The sequence below is a fragment of the Macrobrachium rosenbergii genome, chromosome 30, assembly GCF_040412425.1.
Source record: "Macrobrachium rosenbergii isolate ZJJX-2024 chromosome 30, ASM4041242v1, whole genome shotgun sequence".
NCBI classification, from domain to species: domain Eukaryota; kingdom Metazoa; phylum Arthropoda; class Malacostraca; order Decapoda; family Palaemonidae; genus Macrobrachium; species Macrobrachium rosenbergii.
Genome location: NC_089770.1, coordinates 31,973,231 through 31,994,709, shown reverse-complemented (window position 1 = coordinate 31,994,709; position 21,479 = coordinate 31,973,231). Strand labels below are relative to the sequence as shown.

The 21,479-nt window shown below is 39.4% G+C and overlaps 1 long non-coding RNA gene across 1 annotated transcript in view; it reads right to left on the bottom strand.

The window, feature by feature from the left end:
• Positions 1 to 6,131: 6,131 nt before the first annotated feature.
• LOC136855156 (uncharacterized) overlaps positions 6,132 to 21,479 on the bottom strand; it is a 54,194-nt gene continuing 38,846 nt past the window's right edge. Inside the window, exon 2 of the long non-coding RNA XR_010857929.1 lies at positions 6,132 to 7,738. This is a non-coding gene — a long non-coding RNA (uncharacterized lncRNA). The remainder of the gene's footprint in view (positions 7,739 to 21,479) is intronic.

The window sequence follows — 21,479 nt, the reverse complement described above, 5'->3', positions numbered from 1 at the left end:
GTTTTAGTTAATTTCCCTTTGATGTGCTATCAAATATAACTATTTTTGTAAATACATAGTATATCCGTGTACTTCTTTTTGTTTGTGTTTTATACTGGGTATCTTACAAGGCCCTTATAAATAATAATTATAGTCATAAGATCCATATACTAGGAAACATATATATATATATATATATATATATATATATATATATATATATATATATATATATATATATATATATAATACTCTCGAATGGTTTTCGAAGTTACCTTTCTGTTAGGATGTTTTAAACAACTGTTTTTTCCGTCAAAGGCAGTTTCTAATATCCCAATAAAATATTTCTTTTTACTGAATGTAATACTCCCCTGGTACCCAAAAATGACTTTTATGACAGTAACCATACTCTCACAACACCCATTTTAAGGCAAAATTTACATTATTCAAAAACATGTAAGTGCTTTGAACGTTAAACCTGTTCCTGTTAACCCGCCGACCGATCGGCTCTGTTTTCATCAAATGTACAAATGAAAGATGAGCTTTGTGCTGGGGTAGGTAACCTCCGGAGTGGTTTATAAGTAAGTAATTGGTGCCCAAGTGTAACTCGGAGCTGAATGTCAGATACAGACACACTGGGAGACTTCTACAAGTACGGATAGATTCTCACAAGGGAGTAAGTTTTCGCAATGGGGAGAAAATCTCCAGCCCCGAACACTAATATTAGAAAATCACAAAAATTTTGTAAAACTTTTCTATTGGAAACAAACAATGATGCATTACTGGAAGAACTTGAGCCAACTCGAACTACCTACAGCCGAGTCATTATTGACAAAACAACTTGTTTCGAGATGGAACACACAGACTTGGGCTGCTCCTTAGAACCTGTCATCATCATCATGTTTTTTTTCGAAGTCCTCATTTTCTCTATTTTTTCATACTGACTGGTTGTCTCCATACCCTTAACTATTTGTTTATCGTGATCCTAACCTTTAATTGTATAAAATTTGTTTTTATGCATTTTGTTTTAATTGATTTCCGAGTGTTCTGCCTGTTCCTCTGTGTTCAGTGTGTGAAATTTCCCTTTATGGTTGAATGTCATTTTTTCCTGAGAATTTTAGTTTCGATTTTTTTTATTAATTTTTGAACCACTGATAATGTAAAATCTTGGACTGCGATATGCTGGGAATAGATATATATGTGATCGCAAACCATTCAAGAGTATTCTTGTCCGCCTTACTGTTTGTCTGTCTGATGTCTGATGTCTGTTCAGGCATAACTGGTCCTTGCTCACTGGTGTGTGTGTGTGTGTGATTATATATATAAATGTATGTATAAGCCCTTCTCGGCCATTGTAAGAATGCCCCTGACTCCTGATGAAGTCACAGGACGCCATGAGAGGACCCGGGCAACGGTCATCTTCTCGCAGACATAGAAGAAATCTTCCTCCCCCAAGAAACCCGCCACAAGTTCGTTCGGTTATAGTATCACCTTTCCTGGCACCGATTGGCTGATAGGCCTAAGGACAAGTGCCAGAGCCAATCATGTCCAGGAGAGAAGAAATCAAGGGTTGTGAGGTACTAGAGGGCTGGAGGAACCCTTGAAAAAGTCTGGAAGGTTTCGTGTAAGTTAGGGGAAAGATGCACATCCCCTTCCTACCTCCGTCGGTTTCCCCCTCAGCCTCTAACTCGCCTTTACTGGAGATTTTAGTTACTTAGATACTCGGGCCCTTGTGTAAGTTCTAGATAATACAGATCTTCTTTTTTTTAACGTGCTTTTTTCCCATTTTCATATGGGGTAAGCACGATGCCTTCTTTTGAAGGACTTTGATTTGGCGGTGGGGTAGGCCGTAGCCTCGATCGGCTGCCCTGCCTGACATCGCTTAGACCCCGGTAACGAATGTGTACATGTATTGTACCAAATCACCAGCTCCCTTTCTCCCAGCAGCGAGGAGAACTGGGCGGTTAGGTTGACAGTTCGAGACGTGTGAGGTGGCTGTTATGTTTTTAGAAGATGTTGGAGTGGCTTTGTTTATGTGTGTATTAGTCTGTGACACCCATTTGCTTTCAGCAAACCTATCCGCTGATTACATACGTAATCCCGGGGTGTCTACACGGATAGCAAAGTGTCCGCCTTCTCTGACCGGTCAGCTGCGGGGACTGAACCCTTGCCACAGACCTCTATGAAGTCTGAGGTTGCTGCTCTACCGACCGAGCCATCGAGGCTCCTTCTAGATAATACAGATCAATATTGTTGAATTTACCCCAAGTCTTATTTAAGCATGACCCTCAGTACTGCAGCCGGACCAGTGTAAGTAGACCCCATATGAGAGTCATTTATATATATATATATATATATATATATATATATATATATATATATATATATATATATATATATATATATATATATATATATTATATATTATATTATATATTATATATATATATATATATATATATATATATATATATATATATATATATATATATATATATATATATATATATATATATATATATATATATATATAACCATCCTATAAAGGTAATATTTGTTCTGTGTTTTTGATGTAACCTCTGTGATTTTTCTTTCAGCTGTTTCATATGTTATGAGGTGATTTAATAATATTCTTTTGTGTTTATAACATTAGTAATGTTTTGTGGGAGATGTTGTGAGAGTTAAGCTGTGGAGAGAGAGAGAGAGAGAGACAGAGATTCTGGAAACCTTATCAGATAGACATTTCCTGTGTACACAGGTGCATCTGACCATAGGTCAGTCGTGTTCGACTTTGCCTATCTTGGTCTTGGTCTGAGTTCTTATTACATATTTATTCTGTGTGCCTGTTCTGCAATTATTATTTTTCTCTATGCCTTATTGTGTTCCATATTCTGAGTAGAAGAAATGCAGGAGAGAGCACTTACATTATCTGATGAAGGGATGGCAGTTTTGACTGTGCCTAGAGAGGCCTGCAGTCTGTCCACCCAGAACAGGAACTGAGATGTCAATCATTTAGATACAGAGCAAGCCTACATCGCTTCTGAACCATAGAATACTGATGTATTCAGTATTCTGTTTGTTAAAGAAGGTGTTCTATGAATTCCAGGGAGTATTCTAAGAATGTAGATGAAGGAGCTCAGTTTATTCTAAGATTTGAAGTGGCCAATTGGCAACTAAGGTTTGGTATAAAAGATGATGTTTCATGAGAATTAGTTAGTTGGAGCAAGGGCTCAGTTAGGGAAAGAAATCTGGCAGTGGGTAGAATTTACCCCATCCCCCCTCTCTGTCAGTTACCATTGATATATATATAAGGATGTTGTACTGGTTGCTCTCCTATATGTATAAGTTTTGTAAAACTCTCCCATGAAGTGTAATATTTTTTGAGATTGCGGAATGGTATAAAATATTTGTGTTCTGCAGAGAGGAAAATTGTGTGTTATAAATATTACAAGAGAAGTAAGGTAATGTGCTTATTCACTTGTGCTATACCATGTTTAAAACTGAATGTTGTCTTGCTAAAAGAGAGTTGTGATTTTAGAGGTGAGTTTAGCCTTTTTAAAAGTGAAGGTGATCTTTTGAAAGACTGATATAATCTTTAAACATATTTTTGTCTTAGTGAAATTGCTGCTGGTATATTTCCATTTTTGTATATTTCATTTTTATATGTCTGTGTTATCATATTACTCTAATTTTACAATTACACAGTGTTTTCCAAAGTTTGTGTTGGTGATTACTTAACATTTTGTTGGTGTTGATTTACATACTTATTGAGATTTTAGTGCATACTTAATATTGATATTTCAGTGCATACCTGTGTTGGTTCCAGATATTAGTATATTTGTGAACACTTGGTTCACCTGCAGTTGTGCAGATTTATATCTAAAACTTGAGTGAGTTAATGGTTTGAATTTTACTTAATTAAAATGCTTTTTTGATAAATAAAAGTTTTGTGAATTAATCTTGGTTAATAAATACTTAGTTCTTACACTGTTGTCAGTTAACAGTATATCGTTTTGAGATTGTGAACTCTGCTTATAACTTTTGAACTTAGAATTAAATTTGTCTGTTTAAAGTTTTAAAAGCACAGTGTTTCATTTTGACCAGCAATGATTAGAGAAACTGGTGTGTGTGTTAAAGGTATGTGGTATATCTGTCTAGTTCTCCTTTATCAAAGTGAAATAGAACCAGGGAAACAGCTAGTGTTTGATGAAGTAATGCCCATTTTCCACTAGTCTGTTTATAGCTTATTAGTTGTTTACCTCAACCATAACTTGATAAAGTTAGATTAATTTTTTTCAAGTGTTAAGCAAGTATTAAGGGATCACTGTACCTTTAGAGTATTCAGTCTTAATATTTTTGTTATGAGTTTCAAGTATCTGGCCAAAGTGAGGTAAACTTTTTGGTCTTATTGTGTAATAACCAGGTACTTGATCACTTTGTAACAATATATATATATATATATATATATATATATATATATATATATATATATATATATATATATATATATATATATATATATATATATATATATAATATATATATATATGTATATATATATGTATATATATATATATATATATATATTGTGTATATACACATGTATATGATATATATAATATAATATTCATTGTTCGGGAACACGCTAAAAAAGTTAAGATCGATATAAATTATAAACAAATTATTATATTTAAACTTAAAAAAAAATGGGGCTGGACCTGAAACGTCGTAATAATTCTGGAACACTTATTTTGTGACCCTTTGAATTATAATATATCATATACAATATATACTATATTATAATATATATATATTACTAAACTACCATCTGACGTCTTCATTGTGATCCTTTGAATTATATAACATACAATATATACTGTAATATATATATATATATATATATATATATATATATATATATATATATATATATATATATATATATATATATTTTGTTAAACTACCATCTGATATTTATTACATATGACCTATCTGATTTTAATAATTTATATATATACAGTAAATATATATATATTTATATGCTTATATACAAATATATATATATATATATATATATATATATTATATATATATATATATATTGAATCTATATTTTGTTAGGCTATGCATGTAATATTTATTACATATTGCCTATGTATTTGTAACAAGCACAAAGCCTTCCCGAAATCTTCACACTTTTTGGATATGCTTGTCACCACAAAGTCTTAAATCCATACGCAAGACTATGAAGTAATTCTGATGTCTTTATCAGGATTCGAATCTACATCCAGTGTCAGAACAAAGTCACTTTTGCCGACTGCTCGTGGTCAAGTCGGCAACGTCACCTCGTTCTGATACTCGGATGTTGGTTCGAATATATATATATATACACCAGAATCATTTTTAAGTATCCAAAGTCTGAAGAAACCAATTAGTTAATAGGCCATATGTCATATATTATTACATATTATATGATGAAATTATATATATATATGTATATATATATATATATGTATATATATATATATATATATATATATATATATATATATATATATATATATATATATATATATATATATATATATATATATATATATATATATATATATATATATATATATATATATATATATATATATATATATATATATATATATATATATATTACACTAAATATATGTAAAATATCCATACATATACATATACCTCGTTTTAACGGACGGAAAGGGGGAACATCAGTTAGATATTGAGAATTGTCCGTAGCTACCAAAATGGGGTCTGTGGTGGTTAATATCAGTAGGCGCAATGCCAAATTTCGAACGTAATTAATCTACAAAAAAAAAAAAAAAAAAAGTTTTAGAAAATGTCGGGACAACAAAAGCGGGTGTCATGAAGTCACAGAAAAAAAAATTCGAGTAAGCTATGAAGAAGCTGTAGTTGAAAAGATAAAGGGAATGTCACAAAAAAAGTTCACTCTCTGAAAAAAATGGGTCGCGAAGCATTCTAATGTAACACCCACCACAGATAACGGTGCAAAGCAAGCCACAGCCACATTCGACCTTACCTCCACCATAGTCAGCCTACACTCCCTCAACAATACAAAAGAGAGCCAACGCAATGAGAATGATTAGGCGACTACCTACTGGCCAATTACTACAGGACCTCAAGCCACCAAGTCCTAGAATGACATATTGCTCATATCTAATGTATAACGGAATACGAACCCCTAGAAGTAATTTTTTTTTTTTTGCACGACACCGATAGCCTTAGGAAAAGAACTCTGCGTTTGGACCTGCCGTCTTGCTAGGGGATGGGTACCTATATCTTCGCAAATGAGTACAGCCGAGAATAAATCCCACTTTTCTTAGTCACCTGGGCAAGATAAAGTCGCCACCTTCCCTACTGCATCACCCTACAAGGAAGAGCCAACATTTCAATGCAAAATGTGTTCATAAACTACTTCTGACTGAAAATGTAGTAAGCACCTCAAAACTCAATTCGAAAATGTGTTCCAAATAATAATATTTGACAACTAAAACCTGGAAGAAACGTTAAGTTATTAGTGAATTGGAAAACAATCGAAATTTCCATACCTTTGGGGCCCTTAGCGATGAGACCGTAGATTATAAGGCTATCCAGAATGACCACTTACATTTGGTATAAAAATAACAATTCAAAAGACAATCATTCGAAAGTTTTACTTACTAAACTTATGAATAAAAACCATTTTATCAATGTCGTTCCAGGACCTTGTTCAAAATTTTGGGAATATTAAATGCCGTTAGACAAGGTAATGTATTTTGCATAGCAATCCTAGAAAGATTTATGAATTACAAGAAAACGATTACAAATTTAAAAGATCTTGGAAACTGGCGAATTTCCATACTAACCTGCAAGGTCAATTTAATACTTAAAACACTTGAAATATCATTCTGGATAGCCTAAATATCATACCATAAGTGCTATTGGAAACAAAAAGCCGTTTTGAATATGTAATAAAGAATAAAAGGAAATTGCAAGCATGGGTACAGTGTACAAGCACAGAAACGTAAACAATGAACTACAGAACGATACAAAATGTAAATAAAATCAAGGGCATAAATAATGGCGAAGCAGCATATATATCACATGCAAGGTATATTTTGTACAAAAAACAATAAATTTCAATGAAATGGCATATAAATATTAGACCCACGTGTGTTCGTAAAGCATCACAAGATAAAAACTCGGAGTTATACAGTGCATCACCAAGTACAAGCAAATTTTTTTCACCAACAAACGCTTGGAAAATACCGAGTCCTTTGGAACTGAGGAATGACCAAAGTCTAACGAATCACTGAGAATCCCTTCAAAAAGATTAACTAACTTTCCGCGCCAATAATGATTTATAGCAGTTACATGTATCACCACATATTATACCTTAACATTAAGGAACTATCTGGGCTTAATTCAAATATTACTTAAAGGAGATTATCTGAAATTTGATTAAAACGATAAAGGCCTATGAGAAGCTATCCCAAGCTTTCTAATTCTAACCTACAAATCAATTACGAAATATGATCGTAATCTATAAACAGTGACTCAGTCTTAATCTTTACATCAGTTACAAAATCTAATCGTGCTCATCTAAACAGTAATTAAGAATTCGAATATCATGACGTCTCTTACAGGTTTTAAGGCTCAGGTTTTTTGAATTTACCATTTATAGGATTCCAACAGCACTATGGTATAATATCCCTTACCTTTGGAGATACATCTGAAAAAAAAAAAGACAAAGCCATAAAGTTAAAATTCAAAAGTTATAATATGCAGTGCAACATCACCACAGATTTGATTACACACAATATATGTATATTATATATTATATTATATTATATTATATATATATATATATATATATATATATATATATATATATATATATATATATATATATATTTAATATATATATATATATATATATATATGTATATATATATATTATATATATATATATATATATATATATATATATATATATATATATATATATGTATTTATATATATATACATATACACAAGAAAGTACTTTCATGTTTAATGCATCTCTCCTAAGGGTCACGTGGTAAAAATTAAACTCATAACTTCAATATACAGTATATATATATACAATATATATATATATATAATATATATATATATATATATATATATATATATATATATATATATATATATATATATATATATATATATATATATATATATATATATATATATATATATATATATATATATTTATATATATATATATATATATATATATATATATATAGTATATGTATATATATATATATACACAAGAAAGTACTTTCATGTTTAATGCATCTCTCCTAAGGGTCACGTGGTAAAAATTAAACTCATAACAACTTCAATATATATACAGTATTATATATATATATATATATATATACATACACATATATATATATATATATATATATATATATATATATATAATACAGTAATTAATTATTTCCAACAACAGGAGACAGTTCGAGTGACCTTTTTTTTTTTTTTTTTTTAAGTAAGCAAGCGTTGTGGTGGCTGGCACAAGCTTTTGCTCTCAGAGCAATCTATCAAGTCTCCAACCAACCACTAAGATAGTTAGTTTCATGTACTTCATCCTACCAATAATAGATCCGACAGGAAAAATCTGTTTATGAGTTTTGTCGAAACCAATGAAGTAAGATACAGATGGGCATGTAGTAGTAAATTTAGATCTGAACCCCTTACGGTTTGCCAGTATATTTTGGTTAATTTTGTCAAATACTGCATTGTCCCTTTCTAAAGGGTTGGGACGTAGTTTTTGTATTTCCTGATTTTCGAGTGTTGCTTCACACAACTTTAAATTGACCAGCTTGGAAATCAAATGATTTGCTTGAGCTAGCTGAGGAATAGCTATATTAAACATACTTTCACTGTGGTCGCTACTTCGACGACCAAATTTATAAAATTCTGAGTTAAAGGATATGAGTTCACTAAAAAAAAAAAAAAATTTTTAGCAAAAAAATTCGGTAAGGAAATTCACAATCCTTTATCTCCTCTATTATGCCATGTTTATTACGAACTTTTTTTTTTTAAGAATACCTGGCAAGGATACTATCTACTAGTATTATGTGCATGACCAACAAATAACAATGAAAAATTTTATTTACAACTCTAAACACATTGGTACCTGCTATAAAGTTCTCACTGAAAAGAGTGAGAATTAAGCTGCATTTTTTATGCACTAGTTTTAAGGAATGAGGGAAATTTAAATACTAACAGGAAACCTCGTACATTCTACTTTCATTCCAATCCTCACCCTTCACTCAGTTACATACACATATATGGATGTATTCATGATATTCATTTCAATCACTGAAGTTACAAATATACTGGAAACCCAGCAATGAACTTCCACAATATATCACATGCACAGAGTACAAAAAACCTAAATCCTCAAGCATCTAACGTAATCTACTTTACACTAAGAACAGATTAGTATCGAATTGATCTATTGTTTGAGATTACCTACCATTTCACCTTTCTTACTGTTTAGGACTAAGAGTGGCTTTGATAAACAAGAGGGTCAGACGGCCACATTTAGGACAGGCTACATGAGTCATCTTCGTTTTCATTCTTGTTGCTCTCATTCTTACGAGATGACGTCGATGACCATGGCCACTGCGGTTCCAGATTATGAACATTAAACAACAACACCATGAATGAGAGAAATGTATACTGTCAGCGGGAATGCTGACTGGACAAGCTTTTTCAAAACAGCATTATTCGCGCAGATTGCTCTACATCGTCATTTTTAATATTAAAATTTGAAAGTGGAAACCGATTTAATTAGACCTCTCCCGTTACAGGCAGTTACTGTACCACAACTTTGTACAACTTTTATTGCAAAATGCAATTAACGTACTATTAACCGACCAACGCCTTGTTGAAAGACAAGTGAGTTTCGATAAAATTATACACAGTGCAAATACCTTGTGTAGAAGCTTCTGAACAGTCGGGTTGACAACAAAGAGGCATTTATGCTGTTGGTTATGTGCAACCTTAAAGCAAGAATTTTACATAAAGACATTTAGAGGAAAATCTTTAAAGTCGACTCATCACCAGCTGTGGTCTTTTCTTATCCGACTCCTTGAATTTCACATAAAATTTTATTAGCTGATTCATTTTTGTTCTTTGCCTCTTACGGTGACGGTTTCGGTGTCAGATCATAATGTGTCACAGCAATTACAATTTCAAAATTGATAAAGTCAGCATCCTCCTCAAAAAATATCCTAGTACTGTATTTACTGGTATATGCAAGAGAAACTAAAACCATAACCAGGTTACACTCTAAAACTTAACAACAAAAAAGTGATTCCTGTGCTGAAAATAAATACAACATCTACGTGAATGATATACACCTCAACCAAATGTATTGGCAGAAATACATTTACCACATGCCGAAAAATCTTCCGAGACCTCTGGCGTAGTAACAAGCAAAAGTTGCAAAATATTCCTGCAGAGGCATCAGGACTGTTTCACTAAAGTCGGTTATCTAGCTCTTTCATGGTCAAAGAGCAGGGCTACGAAAAGGCATGGGGTTGAACCCCAAACAGAGCGAGGTGAAACAGGCACCAGAATTCCTAAGCTATTTTACAGAAAGAATGGAACAGTCATTGCTGATGATGTTTTTGAGTATGTAGCAACATTCTCTCCTAAGAAGGCTGAGGAGTTACCATTGTAAAATGCACTCGGTATTATATGTAAATTATATGAAATTTCAAAGGATTAGGAAATGCCACTGCATAATTGATTCTGTGATAGAAAACTAAATATCACTCCAAAGAAGAATAGTGAACTGTCATTGTGAAATGAAACTACATGGCATTTCAAGAAGGGATTAGAACTTCTTACTATATAATGGATTTATTGATTAGAAACCAAAAAAGTATAGGAACTGTCCATGTGTAGTCAGAAAGTGAATGACACTGTTTGGGATTACGATTAGCCTTTATATAAAGCAATCAGTGATATGAAACTTCACTAAGCTTGAAAGGAAGCTTTGCAAGGTATCACCGAGCAACGAATTCAAGCTAAATGATAATCTATTACACTAATGTCCTTGGCTGCCTTTCTGAGTGTGTCCCCCTCTTCCCATCCCTTCCTCCCCCTTCTTCCTCCTTCCCCTTCCCCCTCCTTTCCCATTCCTCCAATGTCCCCCTTCCCTCTTCCATAATTTATGATGAAATGTGTTGCAACTGAATACTATTAACAATGTTCATAGGTTTGTAAGGACAATTTTTTTCATATAAAATTAATGTACAGGTTTTCCAAATTAAAATATAACTTGCTTGACCTTCAAAATTTATGAAGTGTTTAATTAACCTCATGTGGTAACTATGAACCACCTCCATTATGAGGATCACAGTAAATACTACTGTTACACAACTGGTCTTCAAAGGGCCCCGCAGACGATACGTTTACCAGACCAGGTTCTCCTCCCACCAAAAGTGGGCGGAGTCCGTCGGCCTCTCCGACCAGCTAGTAACCTGTCGTTGCCAGGTTCATGGCCTCTGTTTCAGTCCAGGTGGCCTGAAACCTCCACGTCTATGGCATCATCTCAAGATTTACTTCAGTTTCAACTAGAGGCTGAAAGGGAAGCATGGCAGCTACGTCGGCAGATGAGTTCTGTGTGGAGTTTAATGAACGTCGTAAAAAAGCAAATTGAGGCTTATGATAAATTAGTTGGAAAATCACAGAAGAATGCAAAACAAACAAACAAACATACATATATATACATAAATATATATATATATATATATATATATATATATATATATATATATATATATATATATATATATATATATATATATATATATAACTGTGTATTGTGCATTAGTATATTTGTGTATTAGCACTGTTGTATAAGTTACATAGTTATTTTCCGTACAAAAAATAAAAGCTTGTGATATTTTCAATAATATTTCAATTTTCCTCGTATAAATTAAAAACTGTGTACAAAAGAGTTGAAAAATGTACTCTTACTTGGCTACTAAACGTAGGTTTAAGGGCCTATTCTTCTTTAATGGATCATAAGACCTACTGTATACTAGATTATATGCCACTAGACTATGCAAGATGCTGGATATGCAGCACAGTTACTTTTTACCTTTGTAAACTCGTGTTGCATAACTTGAATAATTGCTTTACGTGTCTCTGGGATTATATGCCCCAAAGGAACAACTTATGGCACGAAAGCGAAGTGTGTCCAGCAATCTCTCGTGCAGTGATATTGGTTGTCTCAAGCAAGTGTGTTTTTTTTCTATAAGAAGGGAGACCATACATATTAATTCCATTTCGGTCTGCTCGTCCATTCTCAGGTAATTAAACCAGTCACCAGGGTAAAAGTTTCAATTCATTACATAAACACTAATGAGACAATTCATTTCTCCTCTTCAACCATAGTTTATTCCAAGTAATCTTTTTTGTTGGGGTTTTCCGATTTCTGCTGCAAGAGTGCAGCCTATAGCTTGATCATTGAGAGGTGCAGACATTTCTTCACTCTACCACATTTCAGCAAAATGAAGTGAATCCGAACATCTATGGGCAATGTGGTATTTGAGTTATATTTCGACTTAAAAACACTTCATATAACGAAAAATAACCTTGTCCCATATAAATAAAGTATTTAAGAGTTGTGAAAGAAACGAGCTGGATAAGGTTACTGCTACTTTATTCATGATCCAGGCAGTTTATATAGCGGCAGACTGGCGTCACGCTGCGGAATACAATGGAAACCTCAGTGACCTGAGGTTGATAATAAATAGCAATAAATACAGCGAACCAATGTAAGAACAGACAGAAATGGAATTAGATACAATCTTGATGCATGTGAAAGAAGAAACATGTGATACATTTTGACAGTAGGTAAACAAAATATATACATAGTTTAAATGATCGAACTTTGCGTGGCCTGATTCGTCAGGCGTGACTAATTGTAGGCACAGAAAATGGGACGTCACCACAGAAAACTTGCCCAGCAGAGACTTTACAATTAACACTTTCAGCAGAGACTTCACGAATGACTTTACAAATACTCCACGCCCCCCCGCCCAAGACGTGGGTAACGTCTGATTAGTCGGCATATCTGCTGGGGCGCTGCAGGGGGGACCGGCTGCGTGAGGACATCGGGGGAACGCCCACTGTGTGGGTTTCCCTGATTGCAGGTGTGGGCTGACTTTTTCGGGGGCAGCCGCGTCTCTGCCCCTTATGAGGGCCCGGCTGTGGAGAAGGCTGAGCAGGCGGAGGGTGCAGTGCGGTGACATCTGTGTCCTCCTCCAGGAGGGCGGGCTTGACCTGGTCAATTGACACCCAGTCGTTCCTCCTGTGAAGTGCGAGCAGGAACGCCTTGGTGTTCCACTCCAGCACGAGGAAGGGTCCCCTGTAGGGCCTGGTCAGTGGCGGGCGGACAGCGTCATCCCTGATGAAGTGGGTGGTGGAGGCCAGCCCGGGCAGCATGAAGGCAGCCGATCTGTCGGTATATGTCCGTTTGCAGGGGGCAAACTTGCCAACTATGTCGCGAAGCCTCTGGACCGATGGGTTGTGGCGATCCTCTGTCACGAGCTCACCTGGGACCATGAGGGACTCGCCGTAGGTTTTTTCAGCCATGGACGGGGCGCTGTCGGCCCTGGGGGCGGTTCTCAACCCAAGGAGGACCCACGGCAGCTGGTACTTCCAGTCCTCGGTGGTGCAGCAGGCCATAAGGGACGCCTTCAGGGACCTATGAAACCTCTTGTCCAAGCCGTTGGCCGCTGGGTTGTAGGCCGTGGTGGTGTGATGAGTTGTTCCCAGCAGCCGAGCCAGGGAGGACCACAATTCGGACAGGAAAGTGTGACCCCTGTTGGTTGTGATGTGGTCTGGGACTTCGAAGCAGCTGATCCACCTGGAGAGCAGGGCCTCGGCACATGCGCCGGTGGTGCTTCTTGCATTGGTGTGGCTTTGGGCCACCGCGTTGAGCGGTCTACTGCCATCAGGAGGTATCTGGACCCGCCTGATGGGGGAAGGGGCCCGACGATGTCGATGTGGATGTGGACGAAGCAACGCTCTGGCTGTGGGAACTTGCCTACCCTGGAGTGACGCCCCACCTTACTGGTTTGGCACTGCAGGCACTGCTTTGCCCAGGACCTCGCGTCCTTCTGCATTCCATGCCAGACGAACTTCCCTGACAGTAGCTTGGCCATCGTCCTGCCGGAGGGGTGTGAGAGGCCGTGGATGACGTCGAATACCTGGCGGCGGTGGGAGGCTGGCACCAGGGGGCAGGGCTGGCCGGTACTGACGTCGCAGAGGAGACTTAGGTCCCCGGAGCGAGGGGCACGTCCCGCCACTTCAGGGACATGATGGCGGTGCGGCAGGCTGGGGTCTCTGGGTCGGCGGCCTGTTCCCTGGCAAGGTCTTCGTAGTTGATCCTGAGCTGCACCGCGTTCAACTCGACCCTGGAGAGGGCGTCCGCCACGGGGTTCTTCCTGCCGGGGAGGTACTTGATGGAGCAGGAGAACTCGGTGATGGACAAGAGATGCCGCTGCTGCCTGGAAGACCATGCGTCCCCTTGCTTTGTGAAGGCGTGTACCAGCGGCTGGTGGTCCGTGTAGATTGTGAAGGGTGTGCCCTTCAGGAGGAACTTGAAATGCCGGACTGCATGGTACAGTGCGCAGGGTTCCCGGTCGAAGGTGCTGTAACGGGCCTCTGCAGGGTTGAATTTCTTGCTGAAGGTGGCGATGGGCTGGGGAGCGCCGTCGATGACCTGCTCCAAGACAGCACCGCAGGTGACGTTGCTGGCGTCCGTCATCAGCTGGAGGGGGCGTTGGGATCCTGGTGGGCCAAGGCGGTTGCCTCAGCGAGGGCAGCCTTCGTCAGGGAGAAGGCCTGCTGCTGGCTGGGTCCCCACAACAAGGGCTTTGGATGGCCTTTGAGTGTTTCCGTCAGGGGGGCCGTGGTGTGAGCGATCCTGGGGATGAATCTCCTGTAGTAGTTCACCATCCTGAGAAACTCCTGGACGGCCTTGACAGAGGTGGGGACGGGGAACCTGGTGACAGCTGTGACTTTGGATGTGAGCGGTCAGACACCATTCGGGGATATCTCGTGGCCCAGGAAATCGGATTTCTGGACGCCGAAGGTGCACTTGTTGTGAAACGTACAACGAGGCCGTTCTCCTGCAGGCGCTGCAGGACTGCCCGGATGTGTTTCTGGTGCTCCCTGTGGGACCTGGAAAATATAAGGATATCATCTATGTAGCAGACGCAAAACTTCAGGTCCCCCAGGATGCTATCCATAAGCCGCTGGAAAGTCGCCCCAGCGTTCCTCAGGCCGAAGGTGGAGAAGGCGAACACATAGGACCCGAAAGGCATGATGATGGCGGTCTTTGGTATGTTCTCTGGCGTGACTGGTACCTGAAAATAGGATTTCAAGAGATCCAACTTAGTAAAAATTTTGGCCCCGTGGAAGGAAGCCGTCGGGTCCTGCATGTTTGGCAGGGGGTAATGGTCGGGTTCCGTTGTGAGGTTAAGCTGCCTGTAGTTGCCATAGGGTCTCCAGGAGCCGTCTGGTTTCTGCACCATGTGGAGGGGACGCCCACAGGTTGGAGGCCTTCTTGCAGATTCCCATCCGCTCCATTTCAGCGAATGTGTTCTTGGCCTCCTGTAGGCGCCACGGGGAAGCCTCTGGAACCTCACATGTGCAGGGGGCCCTTTGTCTTTATGTGATGGTAGATGCCATGTTTGGCTGGGGCCCCAGGGACTTGGGCGGCTCGGGCCTGAAAACTTCCGGGAACTCCATCAGCAGCTGTGCGTACTGGTGGGAGCGGTGGAACAGATGGTGGGCGCCTTGGGTCCCGTTGCCAACGGGGACTGGGGACTGGCAGGAGTTGGTGTTGACTGCCAGCCCGAAGTGGGCAAGGAAATCCGCACCCAGGAGCGGGGTCCTCACGTCCGCGATGACAAAGTCCCAGGAATATCTCCGGCCAAGAATGGTGATCGACAGGGGCCTGGTGCCGTAGGAGAGGATGGGGGACCTGTTGGCAGCCATCAGGAGGACAGCCGGGTCCGATTCTCGCTTAAGGTCCTCTCTGGATGCCAGGAAGATTGATCTAACGGCCCCTGTGTCGACCAGCAGCATCCTGCCGGAGACGGTGTCGCGGACATAGAAGCCTACTGATTCTGGGCCCCTGGGTTCTTCTGCTGCCATGGCGGCCTGTCCTGCTGGCCGCCGCCACCCCCGTTTTTTGAATGGGGGAATGGACAGGGCGGCAGGCAGTTCTGGGCGTCCCTGCCGAACCGCCCGTGGTAGTGGCACAGCCCCGGGGAATTCCACCTGTTGTGAGGCGCTGGGCGCCTCCTGGGGACGGCGTTGACTTCCTGCTCTGCGCCCTCCTCCTGCTGGATGGTGCTGATTGGTAGTGCGGGTGCTGGTACCCTCTTCCTTGTCCTCACGGAGTCTGTCAGCTTCTGCGCCGTGTGGCTCAGGTCGTCGAGGGGGACGGAGTAGGGCTCAGGGATTTGTGTCCGGACCTCCGGGAGGAGCTGATGAAGGAGGAGCTCCTGCGACAGGCTTATTTCGTTTTGTTTTCCGGTGCTGTCGGTGTCTGGGAGGGTGAGGAGGTCCTTTATCATGCCCCATGACTCCCTGACGCTCTGCTCCTGCCGCGGGCTGATGGCGAGGTCGAGGGCGCAGGCGGCCTGCTCGGCGACCGGCAGGGAGCATGCCTTGAGGAGGGACATCTTCAGGAGGTGGTAGGTGGGGGTGTGCGTCGGACACCCACAGGACGAGTTTTGTAGACTTCCTCCAGCAGGGCGTTAAACGGTATCCGCCTGCAGCACCCATCGGTGAGTTCCGCCATGCGGAACTGGCTCGACCCTGTACAGCCATGACGATGGGTTCCCCTGCATGAACGGGAGGCAGTTTTAAGGTCAGGGCAACCCGTGATTGTCCTGCGGGCAGGGCCCCGGGCAGGGGAGAGTGCGGGGCCAGGCAGGGGTGTGGAGGAGCGTGAGAGCCTCGGTGCGGGGGCAGGCGCGGGTGATTTGGGGGGAGGTAGACATCCAAATCTGCAAGGTTAGCAGTTAACTGGACAAGGGAAGGGATGTCCGCATCCATACTCGCTCTTTGCCCTCTTAACTGGAGTGGGGTACTCGCGTCAAAACGCACTTGGAAGCACGCCGTGTGAGTCCACTAATGACACTGGTGATTTTGCCGACGAGAGTCAGCACGCCCAAACGCTCGTTCAGCGCCATGATTAATCCGCTAAGGGCGTGAGTAAGTTCCTGAAGCCAAGACTGAGTCGCCGTATGGGTCCGCTAATGGCTTCGGGAACCACTCCGGGGTCACCACTTTAAGAGGTGCGAAAGAAACGAGCAGGATAAGGTTACTGCTACTTTATTCATGATCCAGGCAGTTTATATAGCGGCAGACTGGCATCATGCCGCGGAATACAATGGAAACCTCAGTGACCTGAGGTTGATATAAATAACAAAAATACAGCGAACCAGTACACTTTACAATGTAAGAACAGACAGAAATGGAATTGGATACAATCTTGATGCCTGTGAAAGAAGAAACATGTGATACATTTTGACAGCAGGTAAACAATATATATACAGAGTTTAAATGATTGAACTTTTGACGTGACGTGACTAATGTAGGCAAAGAAAATGGGACATCACCACAGAAAACTTGCCTGGCAGCAGGTCACTTTTAGCAGGCGAATGGACAATTTCATTTACGCTAACTGCAAGAAACACCACTGAGATTATGTATGTAATCAACCAGATAGGTTTGATCACAATTTATAATACAAAAGCAATATAAGCAAAATGGGTGTTACATTTTAAAAGATCCATGGAAAAGATGCACACACAAACAAAGGAACTAGAGTACCAACATCCTCTAAAAACATAACACACGCCTTTATATTACTTATCATAAGTCACTCTTGAACTGTCTGGCTAATTACTATACACTACACATCTCTTTTATAGTGCTGCTAGGAGAAAGGTTTTTTCCAACAAAGATGTGGTTTTTTGGAACCTAACCCCATCGTGATGCATAATACACGTATGCATTTTTACTGTGTTTGGTCAAAATAAGCAGTTCTCAGGCAGGGCTAAGCCAGGTTTTGGCTACGAGGGTGTGGGCATCCCCCCTTTTTGTGGGGTTTACTGTATATATATATATATATAATGCCAAATCAAAGTCCTTCAAAGAAGGCACTATGCTTACCCCATATGAAAATGGGAAAAGCACGTTAATATAAGAAGACTGTATATGTATGTGTGTATATATATATATACAAACACACTACACACTACATATATATATATATATATATATATATATATATATATATATATATTTATATATATATATCTATATATATATATATATATATATATATATATATATATATATATATATATATATATATATATATATATATATATATATATATATATATATATATATATATATATGTGCCAATAACTATAAGCGCTTTGTGGTGGCTGTGTGCAAGACGAGCAATTACGCACCTGGAAAGCGACTAACACAGCTTGAAAGTGTTAGGCAGCTCCTTACTTATAATAGATACAATAGCGATCTAATAGAAGGTTGCATAACAAAACAATTGGATGTGTATGCCAGCACACCCATGACGATGTCTACCTCACCAAGAAACAACATACTGTATTACAAAGCTGCATATCACAGCCAGTTCAAGGATGAAGTCAAGGCCATTAAGAGAACTGATGGTGGTACAACACCTACAAATCCTGACGAAAGGATTTCCTTATTACCCGTCTACTGCCACCCGAACCAAGTAAGCACACTCGTAATGCGAAATAGCACAGACCCCTGTAGATAGGTGTTAGAGTTGACCAGCGAAGTATACAATTTATATGTGCAGAAGGGACATAAGCCCTCAGCAATTATTACATACTGTATGTTGCACCACCACCACTCTAGGTAAGCGATTGCAAGCTCACCGCAACCATGGGGCAATATTTAAACACTATGTAGACAACCATGAGTGGAAGCTGACACTAAAAGAATTATTAGAAAGCACAGAGATCATACATAAAGAAGCACAGTTCCACAGATTTCAAGTAACAGAAGCTTTGAATATACAGAGAAACATGGAATTCATCCTTCCTTCTTCAAGGAAACCATAGGAAATCTGTGAGAATTCAAAGGGAGACAAGTGACAAAACACCCTTGGACATGACTACCGATAACGCAGCAAATCAAGACTGTCTGCTAGAGATGGGAATTGTGCCCATTGCCTGCGCCCTTGGGGTGCGTCCTAAGTAGTATGACCCACCAACCAATAACAATTCAGCACCCCAATGAAGTCAGGGATGAAATTCAAACATCTGCATGCACCAATAAAGTTAGTTAGTTATAAATGATTTGTTTAACCAGACCTCTGAACTCTTTTAGGGTTCTTCTCGGGCTGGGATGCATGCACCAATAAAACCTGCGTATGCTGATTTGTAGTCCAGTCCAGATGGAGCCAATGACGAAACAGTCCATCGACTAGTAAAAAAAAAAAGTAAATGGAAAGAATCCCGAATGAACTTTCCTTATTCCTAAGAAGCTTGCCAGAAGAGAAAAAGAAGTACAGACTGATTTAGAGTCTAGACAAGAAGGCAGTATTTGCATACAATGCCACTGATTTCAATAGGTATTACATATTTGTTTCATTTTACTATAAATCAAGTTCCAATGTTTTCAGAGTTACGAAGCAATATTGATACGACAATATTGAAAATATTTAAAATTTTGCGCAAAGGGCACAGGGAGCAATGTACGGTGGCATTGTGAACTTCTTGGGGTTTTATGTTTATGATACAGTAATTCATATTTCATGTTTATGATAGAGTAATTTATATTTCATTAGAGAGAGAGAGAGAGAGAGAGAGAGAGAGAGAGAGAGAGAGAGAGTTGACATTGGTAAACAAACGAATCAGCTGGAAACGGCTGTTTTGTTATTGAGGGATTTTACTGAATTTACTTTTAACATGATGTTAGTTTAACTCTGTATACCCATTTTACATTTATGTTCAAAAACAATAATAATAATTCCATTAATAAATTTGTTTCTTTTGGCAACTAAAAAAATTATTTCCCTAACTCTTTCAGTAGTGGGCTAGCTACCGTATATGTATAGATTGTACTGTATACCCTAGTGTAGGCTAGGCTAATTTCAAGCTATTTATTTTTTAAAGAAATGATGGGGTTTTTGTAACATGACCCCATCATAACTGTGGAGAATGCCGAGTGCTTGTAAGCACTCTGTGGTAGCTGCGTATGTGAGGCATGCAATTATGCACTGTTCTATCTGGAAAGCAACTCACGCAGAGCTCAAATGTGTTAGGCAGCTCCTGTAGTGTAGCTAGGGAATTTAGATAGAAAAGAGAGAGAGAGAAATAAAGAAAATAGCAAAAGTAAAGAGAGAGAGAGAGAGAGAGAGAGAGAGAGAGAGAGAGAGAGAGAGAGAGAGAGAGAGAAACGTAAAGAATAAAAAGGGAGGCAGAGAGAACAATGATAACGCCTAAAAGCTGTTGTTATTACCATGGGCTCAAAATACGCTGACCGGAGTGCATGAACTCAAAACAGTGAGCGAGTATATTGCGCCTAAAGCCATAAAACTGATCGTAAAGGTTGGGAACAGTGGCCTCGAGTGGCCTCGAGATTAGCGTAACCAAGTCATGAGTCAGCACAGCCAAAAAGCTAACATCAGCCAGCTCTATAACCCCACCTTCAATAGGAGGCGTTTTCATGGAATTCCAGGAAACTGGGGGCTGGACAAAGTGATGTACTTCAATACCCTCCAATCAAACATGCTAGGGAGGGGTCTTTCACACACCCTCCAAAGATTATCTCCAATCAAGTCCTCTAAGGAGAGATTTGAATCACACCCACTACAGTCCTTCCCAATCAACTATTTGAAGGAGAGGCCTTGCAGATAAATCCTTCCAATAGGACTAGGAGGGGTGGAGATTGCAGACAACAAGAAATCCAGGGGTTCAACAGACTGGAGAGCGACAGAAGAGAAGGAGATTCGAGCAGTGTCCACCAGGGAGAGTACGTCCCCCCGGGAGAGTACGTCCCCCCTTGCTTTCGTGTTCCCCTATAGACTGAGTCAAATTAATAACTCAAAGAGTGATTTCGTTTATACCACTGTAACATGTTAATTTTGTACTGATCTTGTTAATCTTTACAAGTTAAATTCCATTATCAAAGTGAAGAAATTACAGAACTCGTCTCTATACGCCTTCCTGGGAGATATCAATACTTTAGGATAATTTATCTTCAATAACAGACATTAAGAAGAAAGAGAGGCGCTGTGGACACACATAGAAAAATAACAAGGTAAGAAAGTGGAAGGCTAAAACAACACGTAAAAGAACGCACAATGC